Source organism: Acanthopagrus latus, chromosome 6 (assembly GCF_904848185.1).
Source record: "Acanthopagrus latus isolate v.2019 chromosome 6, fAcaLat1.1, whole genome shotgun sequence".
NCBI lineage: Eukaryota > Metazoa > Chordata > Actinopteri > Spariformes > Sparidae > Acanthopagrus > Acanthopagrus latus.
The window spans coordinates 1,055,630-1,082,661 of NC_051044.1; the positions used below are offsets into that span (position 1 = coordinate 1,055,630).

At 43.1% G+C, this 27,032-nt stretch overlaps 1 long non-coding RNA gene across 12 annotated transcripts in view; it reads left to right on the plus strand.

Annotated features, from left to right (window-relative positions):
• The window catches only part of LOC119021577, a 129,751-nt gene that overhangs the window by 20,710 nt on the left and 82,009 nt on the right, over nucleotides 1–27,032 (plus strand). For 2 of the 12 annotated variants that reach the window (XR_005075656.1, XR_005075657.1), the window contains exon 3: nucleotides 1,886–2,041. The exons of the other annotated variants lie outside the window; for them this stretch is intronic. This is a non-coding gene — a long non-coding RNA (uncharacterized LOC119021577). The remainder of the gene's footprint in view (nucleotides 1–1,885; nucleotides 2,042–27,032) is intronic. 12 annotated transcript variants of the gene reach the window in all.

Here is a 27,032-nt window from a genome sequence, read left to right on the forward strand (position 1 = left end):
TATGTTTCTATATTAAAGATGGGTCACATTCATCACACAGACAAAGGAAGTTGTTGGAGAATTATCACCCACCTCAGCAGTTCAAATCATTTAAAGTGTCTTTCAGCTCTCTGTTTCACTGTTTCGCTTTACTGTTTTGCAGGCACCTGTTTTTAAATGCAAAATAAAAGCTCCAGTAACAAACATTTAGCAGCTGAAGTGCGAGTTTCTTCACCAGGAGAGCAAGAGAGAAGATATTGGATTTGGATTTGCCATGTGGCCAGAAACTCGGCTCCAAATGACTGCTGATATTGCTCCACGTCTGCGGGATGGGAAATATGTGTGTCGAAATATTTGCTATTTCAGCTTAATAGGTGACAGTATGTCAGGGCTGTAGTTTATGCTGCTCACAGGAGGCCAAATGAAGACAGGAGGTGAAGGAAACTGCAACAGCAATACATCTGCAAAGCTGCTCACAAACAATCTTAGGACTCAACCCTTTAGTAACCCTGCTATTAACTACCAAGCTCTCTCTCTCTGTTTCTCTGAACTAGTCCTAATGTAGGCCAAGCAGCATGTAGGCCATCCGGCGAGCATGGCGTGCTGAAAAGCTGTGCTGAGGTTGAAATGCGCAGAAAAACATATAGACATCTGCTCTGCACAGAACTCTCCCGCTGTCAGGGGCGCTGACAGATGAGCCGTACACATCAAAAACGCTGATGAGAGGAATGTTTACCATGAATAGATAACAGATGTGATGGTGAATTATTTATTTCAATAACGTCTTCCATTTCTGTAATGTCATTGCTGACGGCAGCAAGTGACGGATGGAGTGAGAGATGTTTGTAGTGAGAGAGAGAGAGAGAGAGAGAGATGTGCTGTCAGCTATAGATGTGCCATTGTCACTCCTAATAAACCATGGCAGCCTGGTGACTAATTAGCCGTAATTTTGCTCATCGGGGCTTTGAGAAATGTTTGAAAATCTCGCCGGAGTCACAGCCTTGTTCTGCCAGGAGGAATGTCACAACCGGGCTGCGGCTAAGCGATGCTGGCACAGCATCAAGAGATGCTGGCATGTGTCGACGAAAAACTCTCTAAATGGCCCGTAGGTCTGTAAGAAGTCGACAACAGTTGGAGAAAACTTGAGGGAAAGCATGGGTTTGTCTCTGGCTCAGTGTTTCTCCCCTCCTCTGACCTTGATGGAGATGAGAAGTTTGCCGGTGTGAATATTCTCCGAGGACGTCCCTGGGAGTGACATACATGCAGAACTCCTTTTAGAAAGCGGCCATTTGGGAAATGAAAAGGTTATCACTCTGCAGCACACAAGCCACGTCTATTAAATCTGTGGAAATCAGTGGGAGGGGAGTTGGCTTTTTAAAACAAGCTTAAGCTTGGTGGAATAATTAATTGCATCTGTGTAAGCACTCGAAATAGCAAAATAAACCAATTTCACTGATTGTTTCCACATTAAGTTTTGTGGTTGTCGTCCATAAATATGCCTGTTTTGCGTTCAAAATATTTATGACAGCAGTTATGAAATACAGTTTGAGATTGGGTTGTAAATAAGCATTTTAAGGCTCCATTAAATGCAGCATAAATTAAGTATCTCAGGAGAACAGAACTGATGTTACAGCAAGACAATATTTATGGAGTTGTTGTATATCACCAGGCTGCATCAGGATCTCAAAATCCCACAGTGTTCTTGGCATTTAAATGTCACTGAGTTACAGAATAAGCACAAGTTTGTTACTCTAGATTTAGCTCATTTTGTTTGTATGATTGACCCAATGTGGCACTTCAGCTTAATGTTCATGATCACATTGTTCTTAATTTGTAATATTTTGTTTAAAAAATGATTTTTAGCACTTATAACTAAACTGGTCTTTCAATGAATCTCAATTTTCAGCGCACACGAATGAGGCAGGCTGTAAGTGTTCTGTAAAAAAATGAAAATAAGAATATCTTCATTTCCATGACAACGGGACACTCAACATATTCTGATGACGATCATGTGATGTGGACCACCAAATGGAACGTCAGGGGAGATATTTTTCTTTCCAAGGTCAGTGATGACGCTTGAAACTGAACTTCCTTGTGTGTTCTTTTGTCATCCGCACGCTGCTTCATTCAAGAGCCAGCTATTTAAACACTCATGCACAGAAACACATTTCTCATCTCCTTTTCTCATCTATGCCTGCTGTCTTTATTCCGTTACTCTCAGACTTTGCACTGCTGCTGTACTGCTCCTGAATTAAGCGACCTGACCACCTTTCTTCATAATGTATAATGCGAAAATGGAGTGATCCTCACTCCATTTGTTAATATACCCCCTGTGTTCTGTATTTAAGTTGAACAGTGCCTGGAGCAAGACATCATGTAATTAGACTCACAGGTGAGGAGACATTGTACAAGCCTAGCAAGACTTTGCCTAATTAAAATCTGGAGTTTCACCAATTAAGACGAGCTACGTTCCAGTCTTGCACCTGCTGGTCCCCCAGAGTCCCTCAGATATATGGCTTCATTCAGGTTATTAGATTTTCAAGAAATTCTCTTTTCATGTAAAACTCAATCAAGGTAAAAACTAAAAGAAAAAAATGATTAAATCCCCATAATTTCATAAAAATGATATGCCTCCCGCTGGTCCATATTCATCTGTGTCACTTTCTAAAAGTGACGTGATCGAGACTTTTCTTTGGTTGTGTTACCTTCACTAATGGAGAGGATCAGAAGATATTCTGTGAATGTTTCACCACGGTCTTCATCACCTTAAAAAGATCATATCTAGCTAATTTTCTTTGGTGAGAGTTATTTTAATGGGCACGGTGAAGCCAATCAGTGGCAGAGTAGAGCGGACCATGTCGAGCAAGGTATCGTGATCAAAAAGAACGCCTCTACAGCTGGTTACCATGGCTGCGGTACAGCTAGCGAGTCTGATACCGACACAGAGACAGAACAAACAGAACCACCAGAGTCATCATTTATTATTATGTAACTATCTTTAATTTCAAGAATTATGTTATAACTTTGCAGTTTCTCTACATCTCAGTAGCAGCAGCCTGTCTGCTCACTGACTGGGGTGTGTGTGTGTGTGTGTGTGTGTGTGTGTGTGTGTGTGTGTGTGTGTGTGTGTGTGTGTGTGTGTGTGTGTGTGTGTGTGTGTGTGTGTGTGTGTGTGTGTGTGTGTGTGTGTGTGTATACGCCGCCGTCCTGCCAGTGGAGAAGTGTTGGTCTCAGATTGCGAATGACTGGACTCCATGTGCTCATTTTTCAACTTCGACAAAACAACGAATTATCTGTGCATTTATATGAAACTAAGCTTTAGGAGCGTTCCACCTTAACTGTCCTCCAGGTTACGTCACATTCTGAGATCGACTCTTCTCCACTGGCAGGCGAGCGGAACAAGCTACTGCTAACATGAGTTGTTCAGAAACTTTCTTTTTAGTAACTCTGTGTACACAAACACTGTTGTCAGTGCTGGTGTTCATGTGTAGAGACCCTGGTGATGCTACCAGCAAAGTTTCATGTTGTGTCGAGACCTCTTACTGTTTTGGTAAAAGTGCATTCCCATTGAAAATTAGTTTGACCTGAAAACGAGAATACAGTAAATCTTAAAAGTAGCTCTTTCATTGTAATTATGCTTTTACACGAAGGTTTGACTCTTATACATTCACAAAAAAAGCTTAGGTTGCATTTTAACAACAGTTTTGCTTTAAGGAAGATTGACTGAAACTCAGCTGAAAAATAAACTACACACAGAGTAAACCACAAGCAACACTCGTCCTGCTCATAGTAAACTGTTGCAGTTTTCTAAGCTTGTAATACAACCTGACTGTAACCCCATTATGTGAGAATGTCAGAACTGTGTTACCCCTTAAACATACTGTCATGGGAATGCTAAAATCTTGTATTTGTGATACTTTTGAGGTCAAAACTCCTGTGACACTTCTGACTACAGTCTGGAGTCCACATGGAAATATCAATCATGTCACAGTTAAACTGATTACCACCGTAGATATGCATTACAAAATATGTGCGTGACTGTTTCCAAGTTTTTCTGTTTGTTCAACAACCACACACAGAGGGAGACTGTGTGTGTGTGTGTGTGTGTGTGTGTGTGTGTGTGTGTGTGTGTGTGTGTGTGTGTGTGTGTGTGTGTGTGTGTGTGTGTGTGTGTGTGTGTGTGTGTGTGTGTGTGTGTGTGTGTGTGTGTGGAGGGCTGGTTACTGTGAATCTGATGTTTATTTTTCTCACCCTGGTTTATGCGCCACCCACAGAGATCATAACAGTTATTAACATACTGTTTGCTCCTTCAATGTCAAGGCACTTTTTAGCATTATTTTCTTGACTAATCAGGGAGAGTCAGAGACACACAGGCCGCTGAGAGGCTGACGGCTTCATTATATCAACTAATAAACATTGAAAGTATGTTGTGTTTGAGGCCCTCCTGTTGTCGTAGTGGGAGACAAATATCAAAAGAATATCTTAAATATGAAATAAACAAACTCAATCAAAGGTCCAGTGTGTCAGATTGAGTGTCACCTTGCTGAACACCCGGTGCTCCTGTGGTGGCTGCTAACAGTGTGAGAAGGCCCTCTCTGGAGCCGGAGTTCAGCTGCAGAAAGCACAGTGGACTCCTGGACTCTCAGTCAGCAGCAATGAAAACATCACTATGGAGATCATGAATCTTACAAACAACAGGAAAGGTTGTTGGAAAGTGTTTGTTGTGCACGTCCTCAGAAACCATTGACCTGTGGGGGCAGCGTAGGACCCGTGTGGAGAAGTTTTGAAGACAAACTCTACTGCAGATCTTGAGTTGTCCCCCATTAACACGAGTGGTTTACTGGCCATTACGTGCTGGTTGTCTGCGGGAACAGGCAAGAGCAAATACATCTCCAGCCTGAGATAAATTGGCAAATATTGTCTTTATTAGGCAGTTAATATTACCTGTCTTGGTAAGACTGGCCTTGAAAATGACTTTGGACTTACTGGAGACTTTATCAGAATGAAATGAGTCACATGTCTGCTTACAGTGAACTTAAATGTGTTATTTTCAGTGTACCTGTGTCAGCTATGTGTATTTTTATTCTCTCTAAATAGTTAATTTGTGTCACTCGTGCTGCAGCTCGCTGCTCCTTGTCATGTTGAACCCGACATGAACACAACATCCGGCGCTCTCTGGGTGTGTGCAGACGTTGTTTCTTTAATCCACAGAGGTGCACGCTCACTTTTCACCTACACTTTTTTTAGTCTTTTAAACTTTTTTTGGCTATCTATCTCTCTTTTTCTTGCTTTTTTTTATCTTTCTGGGCCTCCTGCCCATTCCCCCTCACTTCGCTCCTCTGCTCCTCTCCTCTCATTCGCCAAAGTGTTCGTCAGTCTGCTGAAAAAAAATCTTTAATTAAGTTTACTGCTCTGGAGACTTATCCTCTCTCATCTCTCTCTCATCTTAAGTCTTCTCTCTGGCCCTTTGCGACTCTCTCAATAATGTTTCTCTCCATCTTCTCATTCAGTTTCACCTTCTTCTCTCTCCCTCTTCTCTAAATCTGTCTCTCTCTTCCTCTCCTCCACTGTGTTTCTCTCCATCTCACTTCAACTCTCCATCCCACTCGCATTCTCATCAGGAAACTTCAAGCATTCTCCTCTCCCACTTTCTGTCGACTGCCCTGGTGTTCCCAGCGCTCTGATTGGCACACAGCAGATGTTAAGCAGCTGTTGTAGAGCAGATAGATTGCTCATTTTTGCCTCTTCAGCCTCCAAACCCCTCGACTCTCCTGCTCCTGTCAGTCCGTCTGTCGAGCTCTCTGTCTTTTCTGTCTACGGGACAAATCCTGTCCTGTTGTTTTGACCCTGTCTCTCTGTCTCACTCTTTGTCATTTGTCTCTTGGAATCAGCCCAACAACACACAACACCCACACACTCTGTCTCTGCTGCGGCACAGTTTTGATTTATGCCTCCCATGGTGAATTGTTAGAGTTCTCGCTCTTGCATGTTCAGGCTGGCTTGTGAAAAGAAAAACATGTAGGTTGTCTTTGGGGGATGCAAACTTTAAAGTAAGTTTTTATTTCAAAACACATCAAAAACATGAACCCAAATCACAAAGAGGAGGCACATCACATGTATTCCTTCTGTTTGAAACAAATCCTTGTACATTTGTCTAATTTATCCTTGCTAGAGCTTCTTTTCTCTCCAGACATCAGACACTCTGCCTGCCTCAAACCTCTGTCTCGCACATTAACTGCCTCCACTTGAAGCAACTCTTTGTTTAGATTTGTTTTTACAGAAAGTACATTTACTAACTTATATATTTGTGCTGTAAAGATATAGCTGCAGCCAGAAGCCTGTTAGCCGAAGTTATTGTAAAGACCTGGAAGTTAATTTTCACTTTGAGGTTTCCAAACAACCAGTGATGTCTTCACTCCTGGCCAGAGATCGCTCTGCACCTTCATTACCTTCAGACTACACCAGGCCTTTACCTGTTTTCAGTCTTTAACACACTTACAGGCAGCTTTAGTCGTGTATTCACAGATATTTATTCAGTCGTTTTTTTCTCAAAAAGATTGAACTGTTCCTTTAAACTGTGAGGATTAGTTGCATAGAAGGACACAAAAGTCAAAGACAAATTATACAGCGACTGGTGTTGTCTCTAGATGTGCGGACATTTCTTGAGTAGTGTTTGTCAGGTTGTTGCTGCAGTGTCGGTTACTACACTTACGGCACCATTACTGTTCTGCTCTTTTTCCAGAATTTGCTGCCGAGCCGTCCGGAGGTACCTTGGGTTCAGTTAAAGGGAGCATCTGTGATGGGAGGTGCCCATTTGATAACCCATATACCAAACTGATTACACACAGACACACAAACCCACACCTTCAGAAACCAGCATCCTCATTCACTCCAGTGTAGTGTTAGTCCAGAACAAAGGAAAGTTACATAAGCTCCTTTGTAATACTGACAAAGACTGATTCAAATCATAGAAATGTCACTACAGAATCTGTTTCCACCCTTTAGATGGAAACTCTTGCTGTCATAGTTGAGACTTTGCAGCTCCATCTGTTCCCCGGTGGTAGTTTTATATTTAACTGATCCTTCCGCTGCTGATAGACTATAAGTTCAGACCCCATATGTTAGCCTACAGAACTAACTATCCACTTGAGCGGTCAAGGCTAAAAAAGGCAATTTAGAGAATCAGGCGCAACCAGTTTCTCGTTATTGATCCCGAGTCCAGCAGTCCAGTGTAAAGTAAAAACCACTGAGTGTGAAGTCTGACAGGAATGGTTTGTTGTAATCCCCATCATGCATATATCCTGCATACATCCTCCTGTAGGTCTTTAAAGGGTTGCCACAGTCCACAACATGTGTCTGTAATGAATGTAATGTACTGAATAACATAATGTATGCAACTTAAGACTTGGAGGGATGAATACATTGTGGAAATAGTTCACAGGGATAAAAACACATCCATTAGATATTTTCTGGGAGGTGTGCCTGATTGTTTCTTGGCCTGGAGTCTCTGCTGGTTGCCTGGCAACTTAAACAACAGTCTGGCAGAATGAAGTCAGTGTGCTCAGCGTTGTGTGACAAAATTAAAGTTTACACAAATATAAAGTTATTTATGTATATTTTGTTTGTACCTAAAAACATAAACCAAGGACATAACTCTGTGGTGCCCTTTTTTATTTGTGTCACGGATTTTTAAACAGCAGCAGTGATACATTGATGACTGATAATTTGATCGGCATCTTAATGATATCAAACGTTGGACAATCCACTCAGAACGTATGTTCACCTCTCTTCGTACCAGAACATGGTCCGCCTGTCGAGTCCAACAGCTTGATCCTGGATGTTGTGGTGGACACAGGTCTCTGTAAAGATGAGCGCAGCTCATTGGTTCATTTTGTTTTCCTGCGACTGGACATGAGCCAGCAGCAGCCTGAAACCCAAGCTGGGTTACGTAGATCTTATCTGCTTCCTTTTCTTCTGTCCGGTGCGCCGGTTGGTCCGAGGGCGAAGTTTGAAGGACCTGCTAACTGCTCGATCTGCACACACGACCTTTAGATAAAACAAGTGAACCAGATATTATATGTTGGTTAATAAGTGGTGGTAGGTGGTTCTCCTCTGTTTCCAGTGTTTTGACAGAGCTTGGCAATGACACATTTATAATATTCTCCTTCTTGCCCAGAGTTTTTTTTCACACAGCAAACTTATAAAACTACATTCTGAGTATCAAACATCTATTTTTAAACCCAGTTTGGTCAAAAGCCCATCTTGAGAATGGCAGCCCAGATTTACAGATGGTGTACTTTTCACAGTGTATTATATATCGACAACTCCATTAGCTGGTGGATAAAGTCTCCTAAAAGTTGGTTAAAACCTTGAGTACGTGCAGCTGTCACCCATTGAATATTTCTTCGAGGCCAATAGGCGTTCAGAGATTATATGTTATCGCTGTGGTTTGAAGATTATTTTCAGCAGCTTTTGACCGAAGATCAAACACCAGAAAATTATCAGAAAACTCTAGCCTGATGTCCTCTCTCATTTCCAGGAACAAGCACCTCGACATCTATTCATCAGCTCCAGATTTAACATTTTGATAAGGCCAAATCTTTTCTCTCCTAGTTCTATGGTTTTAATTTATTGCTTCAAATGGACCCAGAAGCCCAGAGATAACTTCTTATCTGCAAAGTTCAGAAATGTCAGATATTCAGTGGGTTTAACTTAATTTCTGCTGCTAATTTGCAAAGTAAAAGGTTGATTTTTGCAATACATACACTTTTTAAAAATCAACATGCTGCTTTTAGCCTTTGTCAGAAGGGTTCATGTGCTGAGTTAGATGCGGGTTAGTGTGGAGGGATATGACTAAAGCCCAATGATTTTGTGCTGTGGCCTGAAGGGAAGCTTCAGTCCAGTAAATCATCGGTGAACTCCCTTGACTCAGTCTGAAAATAAGTTTACAGCCTCAACACTTCTGCTCTCTTTTCTATATTTTGACTCTCCTCCTTTCCTTCAATTCATTAGAATTTCCTTTTTCCTGCTACAGAATATTCCTCGTTTCTTTCTCCTCCACGTCCTTCACATCTGAACCTTATCATCAGTATAAATCAAGGATATCTTTAAAGTTGTCTTATTGTTGATAACAAACATGTTTCTTTGGGTTTAATTTCCAGTGTTATTAGTGACAACCCTGTCTTGTCTGGTGTGGTTATGTTCATACACAAAAACACTTGGTGAGGGTGAGGAAAACATCATGTTTTGGCTTAAAATACCTGGTTGTGTCGCCACATGGCAGGAAAATGCCCCAAGGTCTCTTCTTAAGATGTCTCCGCCTTAACAGCCCTCTCGTCTGGCAGTAACTGCACCACCATCCCCTCCACCTGCTGACATGAAAGTCAGCCCATGATGCTTTTGTTAGATTTAGACACAAAAACCTCTTAAAATGAGAAAAAGTGTCTTGTTTTGTCTTAAAATCGCTGTGTTGGCTGCCATTCACATGGCTGGAGATGTTGTCAGGTCCCAGTAGAAACACCTGGCTGCAGACTTTCCCTTCAGAGTCATGATGTTGCCACAAACAGGCTGATTATTGTGCCGAGGTGTCCTTGAAGATGTTTACTGGTTTCATGCGTAGTGTAGAAAGGCAGCTGCTCTCGTCTGCAGCTCTGCCACCATCCCGTCACCTGCTGACATGACAGGCAAGTCATAAACATGTAACATGAAGGTGATGTGACATGTTTTGTGGAAATATCAATGCCTAATTTGGAACCAAAAAATAATAATCCGTGTGTCGTTTTAACTGCTGACACTTTTTCCTGTTGACTGGGCTGATTTTCTTTTGATCCTATTGATTCTTATTCCTCAAAGTACAATTGGATTTTCTTCTACTTTGCTGCACTTATCTGCCTTTTCTTCATCCCTTTCTTTTTAACCCAGAGCGTCTCCTGGTTCTGCCCCATCGCTCTCTTCTCACCATGTGTGTTTGTTGACAAACTGTCTCCTGGACACGACGCCCGTTGATCTAAAAGGGGGCAGAAAAAGACAGAGCGGAAAATCTGTAACAGCCTCGACGGTTCTCTTTGATGGACGTCGGCACATCCAGAGGCCGGGGGGGACAGAGACGGAGAGGGAGGTACGCAGACCGCTGTGCGAACACATGGGGAGGCCTCTTATATCTGCTCTGGTGCCTCCCAGGAACAAGCTCACTTCCCCAGAACTTATCTCTGGGTTGTGCATCATACGACTCCCTAACCCTCGGAGTTATTCCACTTACCATTCAAATCACTCTGGAAATGCTGAATTTGGTATCAGACCTCAGCATGTGTCGACAAACAGCACAGAAACAAATCCAGCCCTCCCTCTGCCGCTGTGCTGCAGCGAGGCTGAACATTATGAGCTCGGGGTGTTTCTCTTAAACATCCTGCCTTTACAAATGTAGACTAAAGCTGTAGCCCACAATGTTTGTTTAATGTGCTGTGGATTCAGGAAGATGCCTCAGACTGGTTAAGTTTGAGGTGTCTCTTTACACTTAAGCACAGCAGTTCACAGAGAGGACACAGCTGCATAATCACTGCAGATGACAGCGCTGACAAACAGCCACCAACAGTTTCCTCCACGCACTGACTTCAGGTTAAATAGAAAAATAAAACTTTCTTGACTGAAGGACTTTTATCTTCAAGTTCTTATTGTAATATCACAATTGTAAATTGTGCCTCTAACAAATAACTAAAGGCTTTAACAGGGGCAGTAAAATGTACTGGTACAGTTGCTGTTTTTCTGATGAAGGTTAGAATTAGAAAAATACAGATGAGGGAATTGCCACAACGTTAAAAACGGGTATTAATTGTCTCCCTGCAGCAGCACAACAATCATTTCTGAGGCCGAATATGTTGCTCTACATTGTGAACCAGTGACAAAAATCTTGTGTACAATCGAAGAAGTAAGTTTCTGTGAATATCTGAGAATACTAGAGGTGGTGAGATCCAGTTCATTAGTCTTCATCTGGTCTTACTTGGCCAGTTCTTCCTGGCAGAGCTTCAGCTGTTGTATCTCAGAAAGGCTAATAGGCTCAGTTGGCTTGACCACAGTCCCATACAAAGCAAGGAGATGAAAAGCATTCAGTCCATTTTATACACATACTTGTTACTCTGAGCAGTGGATTCCTACATGAACACATAGTTTTCCAATTAAGTTCCAACAGTTTCAGTGAATGAAAGCAGTTACAGGAACTTGCCGCCTCACATCTAAAGATCTGAACGTAGCTTGCGTAGACTTTTGTTTTGAAAGGGAACAGCTTCCTGCTCCAGGCTGTGAGACTCCACCATTAAAAATAATATAGCTGATCTCCTCATTAATGATGTCGTCTGCTTGTGTAGGTCATAAAGACATTTACAGGGAGATACTTCTGATGACGGCTGGTATCTGGTTACTGAAAATGTAATCTGACTTCACCAGTGAGAACAACATCGGAATATTGTGACACAACAGAAGTGTTGGCTGCAGTCTGAGCGTTCTGCTGAGCATTAATGACACTTGTCTTTGTTTCTCTCCTCGTCTGTGTATTTTCTTCCCTCTGTAAAGGATGTACAGTTGTATTCATTCCTCCACAGACTTTGGTTTACCCTCTGATTAGCTCTACATCGCCCCTTGGAGGACTGATGTTTGTAACCTCCACTAGTGTTTAAGAGTGCACGTCGAGTATGTTCACCAGTGAAGTGTCCTTGCACCAGTGAAGGCGCTAGTGCTATGCGATATGGACAAAATGTTATATCCTGATAACGATATATATCCCGATGTGTCTTTAAGTGGTAGAAAAGATTAGACGTGTTTGAGTCGCTAGTAACAACTTCTAGGCGGCATGTTTTGCAGATTATCGTTGTCTGGTCGGTGTCTGACTTTTTAAACCAAAGTCAAAAGATGGAATTCCTTTCCTAGTTTTCAGCGCAAATCATCTTGGGGTTCTGCTTCTGTATCTGCGTCTGATGTTACGTTACTAGTACGGACAGTTTTGTCTTCCATTGCGCTCTCCTCCGTCTCCGCCATGCTGCTTTACCTCTGTTTACTCCCGAGTGATTGGTGCCGCAAACGAGTGTCTGCGGGTGACGTTAACATGCCACCACAAAGCTGCAGCTGCAGTTACATTCACCTTCATACAATAAACTTGTTTTGAACTCAAAATTTTGATATCCAACGATCATTCCGACATTGAGTTGTGCTTTACATGGCGTATTAAATTACAACCGTAGTGTATGTCATTAGCAACAGTGCTAAACAATTAGCCTGCAATGTTAAAATTACGATACAAGGGTTATATCCTACGATAGACATTTTTATGTATATTGTAATATTGCACAGCTCTACAAGGCGCTGTCATTTGTATGAACAGTGCAATTGTATTTCTGACCATAGCGCTCATATTTGGCCCTTAAACATGTGAAACAGTTACAAGACACAGTGTTCAGGAATGAGATGTATTCCTCTACAGTAGCAGTGAACACGTGGGCCTGCTGATAGCTGCATTAACAAACAGTAATGTTAAATAAGCAGCAGGCTTTTCCCCACAGACGTCAGACACCAGACAGGCTGGTAGCAGAGCTGCTGGCTCGGCTACAGCACAAGTATCCACACAGACTCCCTCAAAGGGATGTAATTGGCCTCTATTGACAGTCAAACTCCAGCAGACTCCCTGTTTGTCCAGCAGAGACACGGAGAGTCTGACAGCAGCTGCTCATGGCTGGTTAACTACCAACTCCACACTAAACACAGCCAGTCCAGGCTGACCAATCACAGTCCCCGCTGCTGGCCAGAAGGAAAACAGTGGAGATATTATTTTACCTTTTAGAGGGCCAAGTATGAAAAATATGATCAAATTCAGTCCTGATGTGACTGTGTGCATTCACCCTGAAGCTAAAGGTGGAGAGGAGCTGCTCAGTGTAACTGACTGAACCAAATGAATGGCGCAGAAAATTTAATATTGCTTTGCTTAAGAAGTTGAAAACCACTTAAAAAACAGAAAAACAGAGTTCAGGAGTGAGAGGAAGGCACCGTGTTGTCTGAACATCCACACCAGTGCTGCAGCTCTGTTTTACTGTGAAGCTCCAGAAATGTTCTGTGGACGACGACACTGAGCCTGACTTTATATCATCAGGAGGAGGAGAGGAGGACTTTATATCATCAGGAGGAGGAGAGGAGGACTTTATATCATCAGGAGGAGGAGAGGAGGACTTTATATCATCAGGAGGAGGAGAGGAGGACTTTATATCATCAGGAGGAGGAGAGGAGGACTTTATATCATCAGGAGGAGGAGAGGAGGACTTTATATCATCAGGAGGAGGAGAGGAGGACTTTATATCATCAGGAAGAGGAGAGGAGGACTTTATATCATCAGGAAGAGGAGAGGAGGACTTTATATCATCAGGGGGAGGAGAGGAGGACTTTATATCATCAGGAGGAGGAGAGGAGGACTTTATATCATCAGGGGGAGGAGAGGAGGACTTTATATCCTCAGGAGGAGGAGAGGAGGACTTTATATCCTCAGGAGGAGGAGAGGAGGACTTTATATCCTCAGGAGGAGGAGAGGAGGACTTTATATCATCAGGAGGAGGAGAGGAGGACTTTATATCATCAGGGGGAGGAGAGGAGGACTTTATATCCTCAGGAGGAGGAGAGGAGGACTTTATATCCTCAGGAGGAGGAGAGGAGGGATGGCTGTTCCTTTGCCTCCAGGTTGGCAGCTCTGGACAACCAGGATATTGGCAGTGATGGTGATGCATCCACCTCCTCTTCCAGTCGCCTGTTTCAAGGAGCTCAGGTTCTCCTTGAAGAATTTATTGAAGTGGCGTTGTGAGTGAATCAACCTCCAGTCGACCTCGGCTCCTCACAGAATTCTTGTAAAAACTTAATTGGCTGATAAAATCTGCGCTAGATTTAAACTTGAACTACGTTCGACCCTTTCGATTTGGCTGATTTTGTAAAATGTTTCAGACATCAATGAGTGTGTCCCATTCGAATACATAACATATATAAATATGGAAAAGTTAAATATCTGATCTCTGCCTCCTCCCTCATGATTCAGGGAGTGTAGATGATCCTGAGACGTTCTGTTGTTGTTTTGAATCACCTGGAAGTGTTTGTGCTGTCAAATCCACTGCAGTTATGTTGTTAGCTGTGATTGTTCTGCAGAAACAAGACAAATATATAACCGCAGAAGAAAGTGGAGCCAGATATCATCATCATCATCGTCATCACACCATCATCCAGCAGATGTGTTTTTAACTAGCTTTAGCTCTTCAAAATAAAACCCATTCAAAAGCCGTTGTGTAGCTCAGAGATGTATGATGTTCCATTAATCAGCAGCACAGATTGGACCGCCGCAGCGTCTCGCTCAACATTTGGACAATGATTCGCTTCTGTGGTAATTCTGCTGCTATCAGACGTTCAGAATCTCACAAGAAGGCATCCGTTTGTTTTATCTAAAACTTATTCAGTAGTAGCAAAAAGAAATGCAGACAATAAACGGACTGCTGAAGGAAACAATGTTGAACTGATGATGGTGGGAGATAAAATAAACAAAAGTTGAAGAACACTGAAGGGACAGATAAGGAGATTTAAAACAGGAGGCTTTTTGAGACAGCGCATATTTGAGAATAACCAGAATAATAGATATTAAAACCAGACCTGATGAGATTATAAATAACCTCTTTTAAAGGTTTAATCAAACAAATAGAGAAAGGTGGCAAAAAAAGTAGGAAGTTATAATTTTCCAACAAGGCAGAAAGATGATCATGAAACAAGACTTTGTTTCTTGAACTGCAATTTTAGTATCATTATAGAAACACTGCTGTGTTGTGAGTATCTGCTCTTTTATCAATCACAAAGAACAAGTTATATAAGGTGAAACATCATGAGTCATCCTGCAGGGTCACATCGTCACAGAGGAGACTGATTCCTACTGAAGTTAAAGCAATTAAAACAACGTTTTTTCCACATATGTACATTAGGGTCGCTAAGACATTTTCCAACCAGCTAATAAGCTCAAAAAACATTATTAATACTCAGTCACAAGCTTTGTGCAGAAAAATCTGCTTACTGTCTTGAAAGTGCTGAGCTGATAACAACTGCTGATGCCAGCTGAACTCTTCCTGCAGCTTCAAATTAAAAGCATTTGCTTGGTGAAATACCAAGATGACTTTTATTCTTGAAGTAGGCCAGTCACCGGAAATGCAGCGTGTTCATTCATCAGAAATACATCTACAAAGCAAAATGACGGTTGTGTTCAGCATTAACTGACAGCAGATCAGTTTGAATCTTATCAGGGAGCTGCAGGAGAAAGTCTGCACACCTCCGAGCGTTATCAGCTTTCCTGTTAGCATCAGGTTTAAATCTGACATATTGCCAGATGGGCGCTTCTGCTTTTTGCTTTGACAACAAATCCTCCACCATTGTCTTGTCAGTCAGCTCTCCTGACTCTGGTCACATCAGTGTAATGTGACTCCTGCAGGAGTTTACAACTGTAGCATCTGTCGTCTGACAAAGCAGCAAAACGGCTGCGAGGGTGAAGTCATGTCATGTGGCCGTCAACCCTGGAACACCAGGAACAGAGTCAGATAGAAAGCACTACACGTATGAACAACCTGCCACATTAAAGCTCGTATAGTTTATTAGTCCTGCTGATCAAACACCTCGTCCTCCACAGCGTTACTACCATCACAGTCGATCTTCGTCCGTCTCACAGCGCCGTTCAGATGCAAAACAAACAACTAAGAACCAGTCAGGTAAAAAATTCAGACTGCTTCCATTTGCCGGTTGTGTGTGTTTTGAAATGCTAAATGAAAATGGCCAACTGTCAGACAGGCCTGTAATGACGGGTTGCTTCTTTCATTAGCCGTCACTTTAGACTGTCAGGAACGATTCCTGTGACACTCACAGAGCCGGTCAGATTAATGTGCCGCTCAGACAAACAGCCCAATAACTGCTCGTGCTGATGTCGTCACTCTGAGCTGCCTGTGTGATGCGACTCTGCTGCAATGGAAAGGATTTTCTTTTATGGCTGAACGGTGTTTATGTGGTTACGGTATACTTCCTGTCTCTAAGCATAATGGTGTCGTAAATGATGCTCGTTGTAGTCCTGCAGTCAAAAACATAACCGAGAAAAACACAAGGGGAGTAAAAGAGATGGATGACATCATAAAGAGAGAAAGGGAAAACAAATGCAGAGGGCGAGCGAGGCTTAACAGAGATCAGAGGGGGGAGAACGGGAGAGAGAGAGAGAGAGAGAGATGGATGACAGAAAAAAAGAGAAGCAGGGCGATCACGAGAGCGAGATACACAGGAAGAGAGGGGAAGTTCAGCAGCCACTGACCAAATGATTCATGACAAGTTAGCTCAGTGCACAGACCTCTGGGGTCACCGAGGAAGATAATGGGGAGGTGAGGGGGAGGGGGAGGAGGACACAGTGAGACCGAGCAGAACAAAAAGAAAGAGAAGGGAGAATGTGATCGAAAGATAAGGATGAGAAGATTAACAGAGAGAGGGAGAAGCTGGGAAGGAGTGGGCGATACAAATATGGGTCATCTGCTACAGATCCAGGGTCAGTCAGAGGAAACAGAACCAGAGGACCTGGAACAGTTTGCATGTAGATGTTAATGGAAACAGAATGATGTTAAACTACTGTGGACCATAAAATACCAGAACATGACAAATACATATTGTACACATGGAAACTAAATACAGTACTCAGTTTTTGTGATTGACGGTCCAAAAGCTTCATTATGAAATACCTCAGTGTGCAGAGCAGCACTCTCTACACTTCAACACATGGTTTGCCGACACCTTGACAGTATTATGCTGCATACTTTGAATTTATATATTTTTTATGATTCATGTCTGCCCCGAACTGTCAGTGGAAAGAATTGCGGTGCTTTTCAGAGAGAGAATCGTGAAACAAAGATGGCCAGAGAAAGAAACGAATGGCGCATAAAGAAGCGGTGACAGGATGATATGAGAGAGATAGAGAGAGAGACAGAGACAGAGAGAGAGACAGAGACAGAGAGAGAGAGACAGAGAGAGAGACAGAGAGAGAGAGACAGAGAGAGAGACAGAGAGAGAGAGACAGAGAGAGAGACAGAGAGAGAGAGACAGAGAGAGAGACAGAGAGAGAGAGAGAGAGACAGAGAGAGACAGAGAGAGAGAGAGAGACAGAGAGACAGAGAGAGAGAGAGAGAGACAGAGAGAGAGAGAGAGAGAGAGAGAGAGACAGAGAGACAGAGAGAGAGACAGAGAGAGAGAGAGAGAGAGAGAGAGAGAGAGAGAGACAGAGAGACAGAGAGAGAGAGAGAGAGAGAGAGAGAGAGAGAGAGAGAGACAGAGAGAGAGAGAGAGAGAGAGACAGAGAGAGAGAGAGACAGAGAGAGAGAGACAGAGAGAGAGAGACAGAGAGACACAGAGAGACAGAGACAGAGAGAGAGACAGAGAGACACAGAGAGACAGAGAGACAGAGACAGAGAGAGAGAGAGAGAGAGACAGAGAGAGAGAGAGACAGAGAGAGAGAGACAGAGAGAGAGAGAGACAGAGAGAGAGAGAGACAGAGAGAGAGACAGAGAGAGAGAGAGACAGAGAGAGAGAGAGAGACAGAGACAGAGAGAGAGAGAGAGAGAGAGACAGAGAGAGAGACAGAGAGAGAGACAGAGACAGAGACAGAGAGAGACAGAGAGAGAGAGAGACAGAGAGAGAGAGAGAGACAGAGAGAGAGAGAGAGACAGAGAGAGAGACAGAGAGAGAGACAGAGAGGCGTCCGGCCTCACAGAGCACATTATCTCTGTGGACGGAAATTGGACTCGTGTGAAGGAGAAACACAACAGTACAGGTGGAAAAGAAATGATGGAGAAAAAACAGATTCTGCCGCTGAATGCCGCCTGGCGTGTTGGTGGTTAACAATAACAGGTCGAGGAGCGGGTCAGCACAAACGCACCATTAGGAGCTGACGGGCGGGTTGTTTTAACAGCTCATCGTTCGCCTTCCAACCAGCAGAGAGCCGGACCGGCTGTGGTGGCATTTATAGTGCTGCAGTGTCGCTGCTGCGGCTGGTTTCACTGCACTTTACTGAGATCACTTGTCAACCTGTGAAAAAGAAAAGACCCATTCAACACTGAGAAATCTGTCATTTTATAAATGGGACACACTGTTGGAATTATTTACTCAAGTCAATTTTACACATGGAGTGCAAATCGAAACAAAAGGTTTCAGACACTTTCCAGTTGGAGAGATTTAGATACACAACAGCAGCAAATCTAATCAACTGATTTGATCTTCCAGTGACAAATTCACCAGGTTGTAACCTGTAATTCAACTGTATCCATTAAAATGTCATTTAGAAACTTAAATCTACTGTTGTAGCTTCGCTGCTGGCGACGTCTGTCTGTCCAGGCTGGACGATCTCTGCTCCTATTGGACGGATCGCCGGGACATTTCGGCGTGACATTCCAGCTCAGGATGAATTGTAATCACTTCATTGACTTTCCATCAAGTTCCATTATTAGGTCAAAATCCCAACAGCCTCAGCTGTACCTAATGTTTAGTGCTAATTAGCAAAGGTCATAGTGCTAATATACAAAGATTGAAACATTTTACCTGGTGAACATCAGCATGTTAGCATTGTGACAGTCACAGAGTGGCGCGTGTTCGTCTTGTTGAACAAGCAACATGCTGTGATTCAGACATCAGCCACTATATTAACTCCTGCTGGATTCTGTCACTGTCGCCCTCGTGCAGCCAAAACAGCACCGACCCGTCGAGGCAGTGGACAGGAGACCTCTCCATGGACCGGACCTGCAGATGGATCGAGGCATTTATAATATATATTTATATATAATTATAATTTATATAAACAGAGTTGCTGTCGTTCCTCTGACGTCATGTTCAGGGTGGGAAGGTCAAATGTTGTCCTGTAAAGTCTTATAAACATAAAGAATCTGACAAATCAGTATCATCTCACTGCTCCCTGATGGAACGGGAGGAAAAACAGCAAAGGGTTGTGAAAACACAGATACAAAACACATATTTTTTTGAAATAATAACGCAGTAAAAGATTCTTGTTACAATTTATAATAATTCATTTCTCAATCAGTTTAGTGTTTCAGTGCAGCAGCTTCATTTTACACTATATAGTTTGTTTAGCTGTAAAATAACACAAGTCTTTGTCACATGTGTTGGAGAACCACGTTTGAGGGATCAGTACAGATAACCTGCTAACGACAGCTAATGTTAGCATTTAGCATTTACATGATACAAAATGGGAAACACGCTGATTGTAATTAAGCTGTAATTGTAACTAGGAAGTGGTTGAATGCTAACATTAGCTGAGGGGCTCTCAGATGTTATTTATACCTTGAAAGATGGCAGAATGTTTTTCACCATCCAGCATCTTTTCATGCGGTGACCACAAACCTTCTCTGTGCAAAATTGCAATGTGATGTGGTTGCTGGGTTTTTCACAACTGTTGCATGCTGGGAAGTGTGAATTCACGCAGTGATGGAACCGTCCACATTTTCCAGAATAAGTCGTTGCGTTTGGTTTTCTGCTGCTGGTCGCACACGCACACACACACACATGCCTCTGCTCAAACAGACCAAGGCGGGATCCAGGGATTTAGGGGGACCACCAAGATACTACCTCACACACACACACACACACACACACACACACACACACACACACACACACACACACACACACACACACACACACAGAGTGGAGGACCACCAAAGTACGAGCAGGTGGGGGGCTTTACCAGATGGCAGCTCTTCTGTTCCACTGTTATGCACAAAGAGACAGACACACACCCACACCTTCACACACAGATGCCTCCAGAAACCCACGTTTGTTCAGTGGGCGCACAAATCTACACACACACACACACACACACACACACACACACACACTGTGGAGTTCAGCACATACAGTATGTGTAACACTACAGTACTTTGTGAGTTATTATTTAGAATAGCTTTTCAGGTGAAAGCTGTGTTGATGAAGAGAAGCCTCCAAGTGTTAATGTGTGTGTGTGTATGTGTGTGTGTCTGTGTGTGGGGCTGCAGACTAAACAGTATTCACAGATGAAGAATAGTTCCAGTGTGTAACAACCTTGGCATATTTGAGAGCAGCTGAAGTGTAAAGTACAGCAGGAGTGATGAATTGGCGAAGATGCATAAATGACAAATGTGCGAAAATCAGTTTGACAAATAACCTCGCTAGCTTATGTTTCTGTGAGCTCGGAGTGTGTGAGCTGTGTGTGTGTGTGTGTGAGTGAGAGGAGTTGGATATAGACTGCAGTGATGAGGTAGCTGAGGAGATTTGATTGCAGCTTGGAGGAAAACACTTTGTCCTTTCTTTGCTAACATGGTTTGACACGATGACCTGTGTGTGTTGTATTGGGTCTGAGAAGTCCCTGATTTATCAAGGTGCATTTTTAATGAATCATTTCTACCTCTGTGCTTTTGGAGCTCTATTATTCAGCAGTTTTACTCACCAATCTAAACATTTTTAAGCAACATGCATCTGCAGCTACCTTCAGGGAACACGACTGTAGATGAGAATAGATGAATTCAGTCTTGTGTCAGAGCTGCGTGGATCTGATATGTTTCACAGTACAAACATGCAGCTGAGCTGCTGTGGATCCTTAATGTGGCCGGACTCAGAACTTCTGCTGAGTCTAGATCAGCAGCGTTTCTTTACAAAGTCCTCGCTGCTACAAGCTTTTACTCTGGTCTCTACCAACCATTCCCTCTTAATTACTCGCTCCGCCACAAACTGTTAGCAAACCACAAATGATGTTGTTCTGGTGGCGCTGGTCAACAATGATTGTTCCCATGGAAACACGGCTCTTAGTTCACAGTCAGCTCGGTGTCGGTCGGCTGCTCAGGGTTCAGAAACATTGTCTGTTCTGTCACCACACTAAGACGTCACACCCCTGGTCTGACTCAGGTCCTGGGTCAGGTCTGGGTTCTGAAGGCCCGTGAAGACCTCATCTTGGATTATTAGCTAGAAAAGCTAAAGCGTGAGAGCGTTCACAGAAAGATCTCAGCAGGCGCTCTGTCAGTCCTTCATTTGAATCACCACATTCGGCCGCTGCTCTTTACTGCTTGTTAACTGCGTTCGGAGTGGAGAATCGAACCTTTTGGAGGTTTTCTTGTTGCCAGGGGAGTGCTAATATTACAGCTACTGCGACTCTGGATCTGTGATCCAAAGCGTTGTTAATATTTAACAAATGTAAGCAGAAACAGCAGGCTATCTGTGTGGATTTATGATGTTGTAGCTGTTTATGGGTGGAGAGGGAGGGAGAGGGGAAAAAAAAGATGGAGATTAGTGAAGGGAAAAGAGATTAGGCCATTTTTTTTTAATTTTTAGGGTCCAAATGTTTGAACAATAAAGAAACTGAGAGATCACCCCTCCTGGTCCGGATCGTCCCGAGCATCATTCTTTGCTTTACAAGCAGCCGAGCATCGGTGAGGTTTAAAAATTAAAGTTAAAAGAAATGAAAATAGGATCTCACAAGAGTGATAAAGACTGTGAGTAGCTCTCTCATGTCTTGTGTTTGCGTGTATTCCTGCTCGCCTCTGTGCATTTGTCAGATGGACGAAGCAGAAGGGCAGTAAAATAAAACCTACCCGGCGCATTCTCAGGCACTTAGCTGTGACGAGCAAGCGGCTGCCTTCGTGTGCCTCATTATGGATGCTGATGCATGGCTAGAGGCTAAGTGTTAGGCCAGGAGGGCAGTAATGTTGAATCAGACTGAATAAGTGGTGTTTTATTAGCATACAGCCTCAAACACATGCATTTCTACAGACCTTTAAAGGGCTTTTAGTGCACTGAACATGCTCCAGAGTCATCTGCGGAAGCTTGGTTAACCCACACAGGGCGTAACACACAACACACAAGCTTTTATTGCAATAAAATTCAAAATAACTCGCAATTTAAACAAGGCAATTATGTGCAGATCTCATTTAATTCACGAGTCACCTCTCAGCGCCCGGCTGAAAATCCTGCGGCGCTTCATAAAATTATTTGAGGCAAATATTTGACAACTTTCAGAAACGGCAGAAAAAGCTCCAGTTTACACTAAAATGTTTATTCACAATCCGTCTGTGTGGATTCTGCTGCCGCCGACTCTCGTCATGGCAGATGAAGATCTCTCAGAGCCAAATAAATAAATTACACGGCCAAAAACAAACTACATCTGAAATTAGAGTCGAATTCCCAGGAGATTAGTTTCATCAGGGGATCTTATCATCGGAGTGCAGCGGGATGTTTCCTGTACGAATTAGAGACGTGGCAGATTTACACAGGAACAATATCACCAACGATCTCCTGTCAGTTATTACAAACTAGACACACAACCTGTTCAAATGAGGCTTATTTCATGAATAAATAGTAATTAGATATATTCTACATGTCGTTTTGTTGCTTCATTATTTGTAATACTCAGAATGAATCGGTGCTGTCAGTCGTTTTCATATCCGACCTCCTCTTTACGTTTCTTCTCTGTTAAACTTGAATCACAGTCGTCGCTCTCTTGATTTGACACCAAAGTCCAAACCAGAGCCAATCAGAGCTCATCACGCACAGCAGACGCAGCGAGACGAGACAAAGACGTAAAAGCCGTAAGAATCCGTAAACAGACAGAGAGGGAGGCTGGAATGTGGAGAAAAGGCGTGTTAGTGTCTCGTATCTGCAGAGAGTTTCTGATTTTCTCTCTTTGTTGCTTATATTAGCTTATTAATAACATTCTGAGATTGACTTCTACTTTCACCAGAGTCAGTTTTTACAGAAGTACCTGAACCTCTGCTGGAGGAAACAATGTGTGGACTTTTAACACCTCTGCTAACATTTTGATGCATCTTTTCTCTGAATGAATAACGAATACACAACAGCTTTACTTATTAATGTCAAACTACGATTTTGATTAATTTCCCCTGCAGTTTTCTGTGGCTGTGTTGAGTTAAACAGAGTGAAGCACTTGACCACAGCAGCACACGACCTCATGACACCAGTGTTATAAAGCCCAGATCGAACTCGTTACGTGTTTCGGTGTATTTTCTCATCCCTCTGTCCAGATCTCCACCCACAGGCGTGTGACCTGATGTTATTACTTCTGTGTCCTGTTCATTTTGTCTCTCTGTCTCATTCCCTCCTTCAGTTTCCCATTATCTGTCTCACCCCCACCCACCTGTCGTACCTCGCTCTCCTGTTTGGCTCACCTCCGTCTGTCTCTCTCCCTCATCCTCTCTCTCCGCCCCTCACAGACTCTATTTCCTGTGGTTTTTTCATGGGTCACTTGTCTCATTCTGTTTACGGGTCACATGGCTTTGCCTCAGCCAGCCAGGGAAAAAAAAACAGTGGATTCTGGGAGTTTTCTTTAATTAGTTGGTACCAGTGTGCGGCACTCTCACAGTCGCCCCCACAAGCACCAGTGTCTTTCTCTAGTCATGTGAACTGAACATCTGGGGGAGAGGTTACTGCCTCACCACTCTGCGACTCTTTAACCAAACTGGAAGCCGCCAGAGTGATTAGGTTTGATGAGCTGTGAAAAAAGAAAGAGGTGGGGAGACACGGAGGGGAGGGTGAGACAGGGCTGTGGTCTTCTTTGTCCTTTTAGGATGGTCAGAATGTGAGGAAGATAAGAAGTGCAGGTTACAGGAATGAAGATGAAGGGAGGGAACAGCCAGGGAAGTTTAACGAGGACGTCTGATATTTGTCACAATACGCAGCCTGACATTCAGGAGAAAACGGAGTCAACAAGCCGGTTACATCGAGCCAAAACTCCAGACACACAGTGTCTCTGACAGCAAGAGGGAAATCCTCAAAATCTGTTTAATAATTCAGCAACATTTCATCTTCGTTCAGGTCACAGACAGCATTTCAACATCCAGTCATGTGTATCTGATGACCAGACCTGTTAGATTCTGCAGATCCTGATTTTTTTTTTCTCATGAGAAAATAGGTAAATGGAAATGTCTAATTATTGTTATTATTTTTGATGCTCATTAACAAAACATTATCTAACTATTGGGGGTTTTGGCTTGAGAGAGCGAACAGGTCGTCCAGCTGCTGTCAAAGTGTCTTTGGGCAAAATACTGAAGCCCAAGTTGGTCCTGATGAGCAGGTCAGCTCCTTTTTACTGCAGCATCTGCCATCAGTGTATGAATGTGTGTGTGAATATGTGAATGTGACCATTAGAGTGAGTTTGAACACGGACAACTTCTGTAGATTTATGGGTTTTTAATCTTAAATGTGAGGAGTACATGGGAAAGCAGCTTCTTTAACCTGTCAGCCTTCTTCGTCTGTCTTCGTCTGTCCCGGGCTAACTTCAGCCAATCAGATCAATACTAGGAGAATGGTTCCAGTTGATAAATCAAACTCTTGTGAAATCAGTCTTTAATCTGGAAAAGAGCCGTGTGTGTCGTTCTTTGGGCTTCTTATAATGAAATAAACTCTCCAGCTCTGTCAGAACTGAAACTACAGCAGCTATGCTAACCTCTGGAGGAAACAGTGAAGAAACAGTCCCTCCTCCTCTCGCTGGTCATCACATCTAAACCACGCCCACAGCTGCCACCAGGCTCTCAAATGATGCTGATTGGTTTAAACATCTGTGTGTTCAGCTTGAAGTCTGGCTGATTTGTGAATCTCCAGCTGCCTCACAAAGTAACAGGTGCTTTACATCTGCAGCCTGTTGACTCTGTGCTGGGGTTGTCCAGCTGGAAGAGTTGACTTGTGCTTTATTCTCAGAATGAGGTGATGCAGCGTTTTGTTGGCCCCAGCTGACCTCCACACAGATTTCCACAGCTGATGTTTGTTCGACTGCTTCCTCCTGATGGTGGTGGAGCAGCAGAGAGCTCTTTAATTTCTCATGCACAATTCATGCAGGAACAAAATCTGCTTGATGTTTGGAGCAACAGCAGCTTGATTCAGTTTCTTATTATGCATGTATTTTCTGTTGTTTACATGCATGCAGTAAGCAGCCTCAGTGATCGGCCTCTGTCCTCTGCTGTTGGCTAACTGGCTAACTTGTTCTTTAGTTGATTCAGCTGTTTCTGTTGCTGTTTCTCGTCATGGCAACCAAATGTCAGCGAGTTGCTAATAATATCAGTGACCTTACTCACTCTGGCTCTGTTTGCAGAGGGGCTAATTTCTCCAAACTGAGAGACGCACTGGGTCTGTGATTGAGGATTTCAAGGTTGAATCAAGTTAACTGGAATCACACTCTGGAGAATCGCACAAGTCGCAGCTGTCTTCACCAACGTACTGCAGCATGACAGCTGGTTCACATCAATAGACCTGATGATTGAACAACAGCATCGTTTTTCTGTACGTTGGTTTATTTTTTTTTCCTCATGACGTTGGAAACCATGTCTGCAGAATCATTTATTTTCTCAACCTGAACCAAATAATAGACGTGAAGAGTTTGTGGGAAACAGACGGCACAAACAACAACATGAGATATTCACGCTGCTCGTCACCTCCCACACAGCAAACACACTTCAGTCTGACCATGGAGTGAACACTTGAATGTAGCAGCAGTCAACTGAGTCAGCAAGTTTATTTTCATACTTGTTTGTTTCCATACAGCAGATTAGTGAACGCTGCGAGCAGCCCGTTCCTGTCACACGCCTTTTTGTGATCTGCACCTCCTTCTCCTCGCTCCTGACTTGGTTTCTGACATCTAGGGTGAAAACTGTGGCTGCTGAATGGTTGGGAAGTTTTTATAATTACATTGTAGGACAGATAGTCACACATACATCACGCTCTGATGGTGGCGGCTGCCATGCAAGGTGCCGACCAGCACGTCAGGAGCAGTTTGGGGTTTCGGTATCTTGCCGAACGACATACAGACCAGGGGAATTGAACCAGCAACTCTGGCCTTACCAATGAGCCACAAACTGTTGACTGCCCAACAGACCAAACACATCCTCATACCTAAATGATTGACTGTGACTCAGTATCAGCGAGGTCAGGAGAACATCGTGGTTGAGGTTAAACTTCTGGTTCTGTAGCAGAGATGCATCACGGTTGACTTCTGGTTTCATACTGGAGCTGATACTGAGTCTCCTTCTGACCCGACCATCCGTCCTCCTCCCCAACATACACTTTATTCCTCTTCATAATACTTCACCTGGCTTTTTCCTTTGCTTGATAGTAATTTCTACACACAAAAGAGTTTGCTGCCTAAGGAGAGGCGTACACATAGACATACTTGGCCAACCTCGAGACATCAACAATAGGCAGGATGTTGAAACCAACGTGGAGTCTGACCCCCCAAAAATGTGAGATTCAAGGGCTGTGGTTTTTTATATTCTGGTGGCATTTAAAGAAAGAAAATAACAAAATGATAAATAAAATGCAACATTTCTATATCAGACAGTTTTCATTTTTCTTTTAAACAAAAAAACAACAGATTAATTGGTGTAAATCTGTCATGAAGTGATATAGATTACGTTTCATTTCTTAATTTATTGTTTGCATCTGCCCGTTCAGAGCGTCTGTTCATGTCGCTGCCCTGTTGTCTGTCGGCTTCTCAGTGGTGACTGACGTGTGATTGACAGATTTTACAGCCACATTTCCTTTAAACTTTTTTGGAAGAACTGTGAATCATTCTCTCAGAAGTCTGACATTCGTTTTGAAAAGGAAGAGAGCGTGAACATTTGTCATGAATTGGGAGAAATACAGGATTGTGACCGCGGGAGGATGCTTTTATTCAGCCAAATGTTGTAGTAATGTAAAAATACATTGAGTCTGAAGTATGACCAAGGCGACGCAGCGTGCAGAATCACTGGTACTTTCCTTTGAATATTTGTATTTTTGCCAGCCTGGTCAGATGTGACTGCGCTGTGGAAAGAAAATTCATTTTCAAATGAAACCAGACAAGCCCATTACTTAACAAACGACTGGTGCAATTAAACATCACTCGCAACTGCCGGCACTATAAGTACAAGTGTGTATAAAAATAGAACATAAGAATAAAAGCTCAGTTACTTTCTCTGTGAGAACATCAGGTCAAGTAATCAGTACCAGCCTTC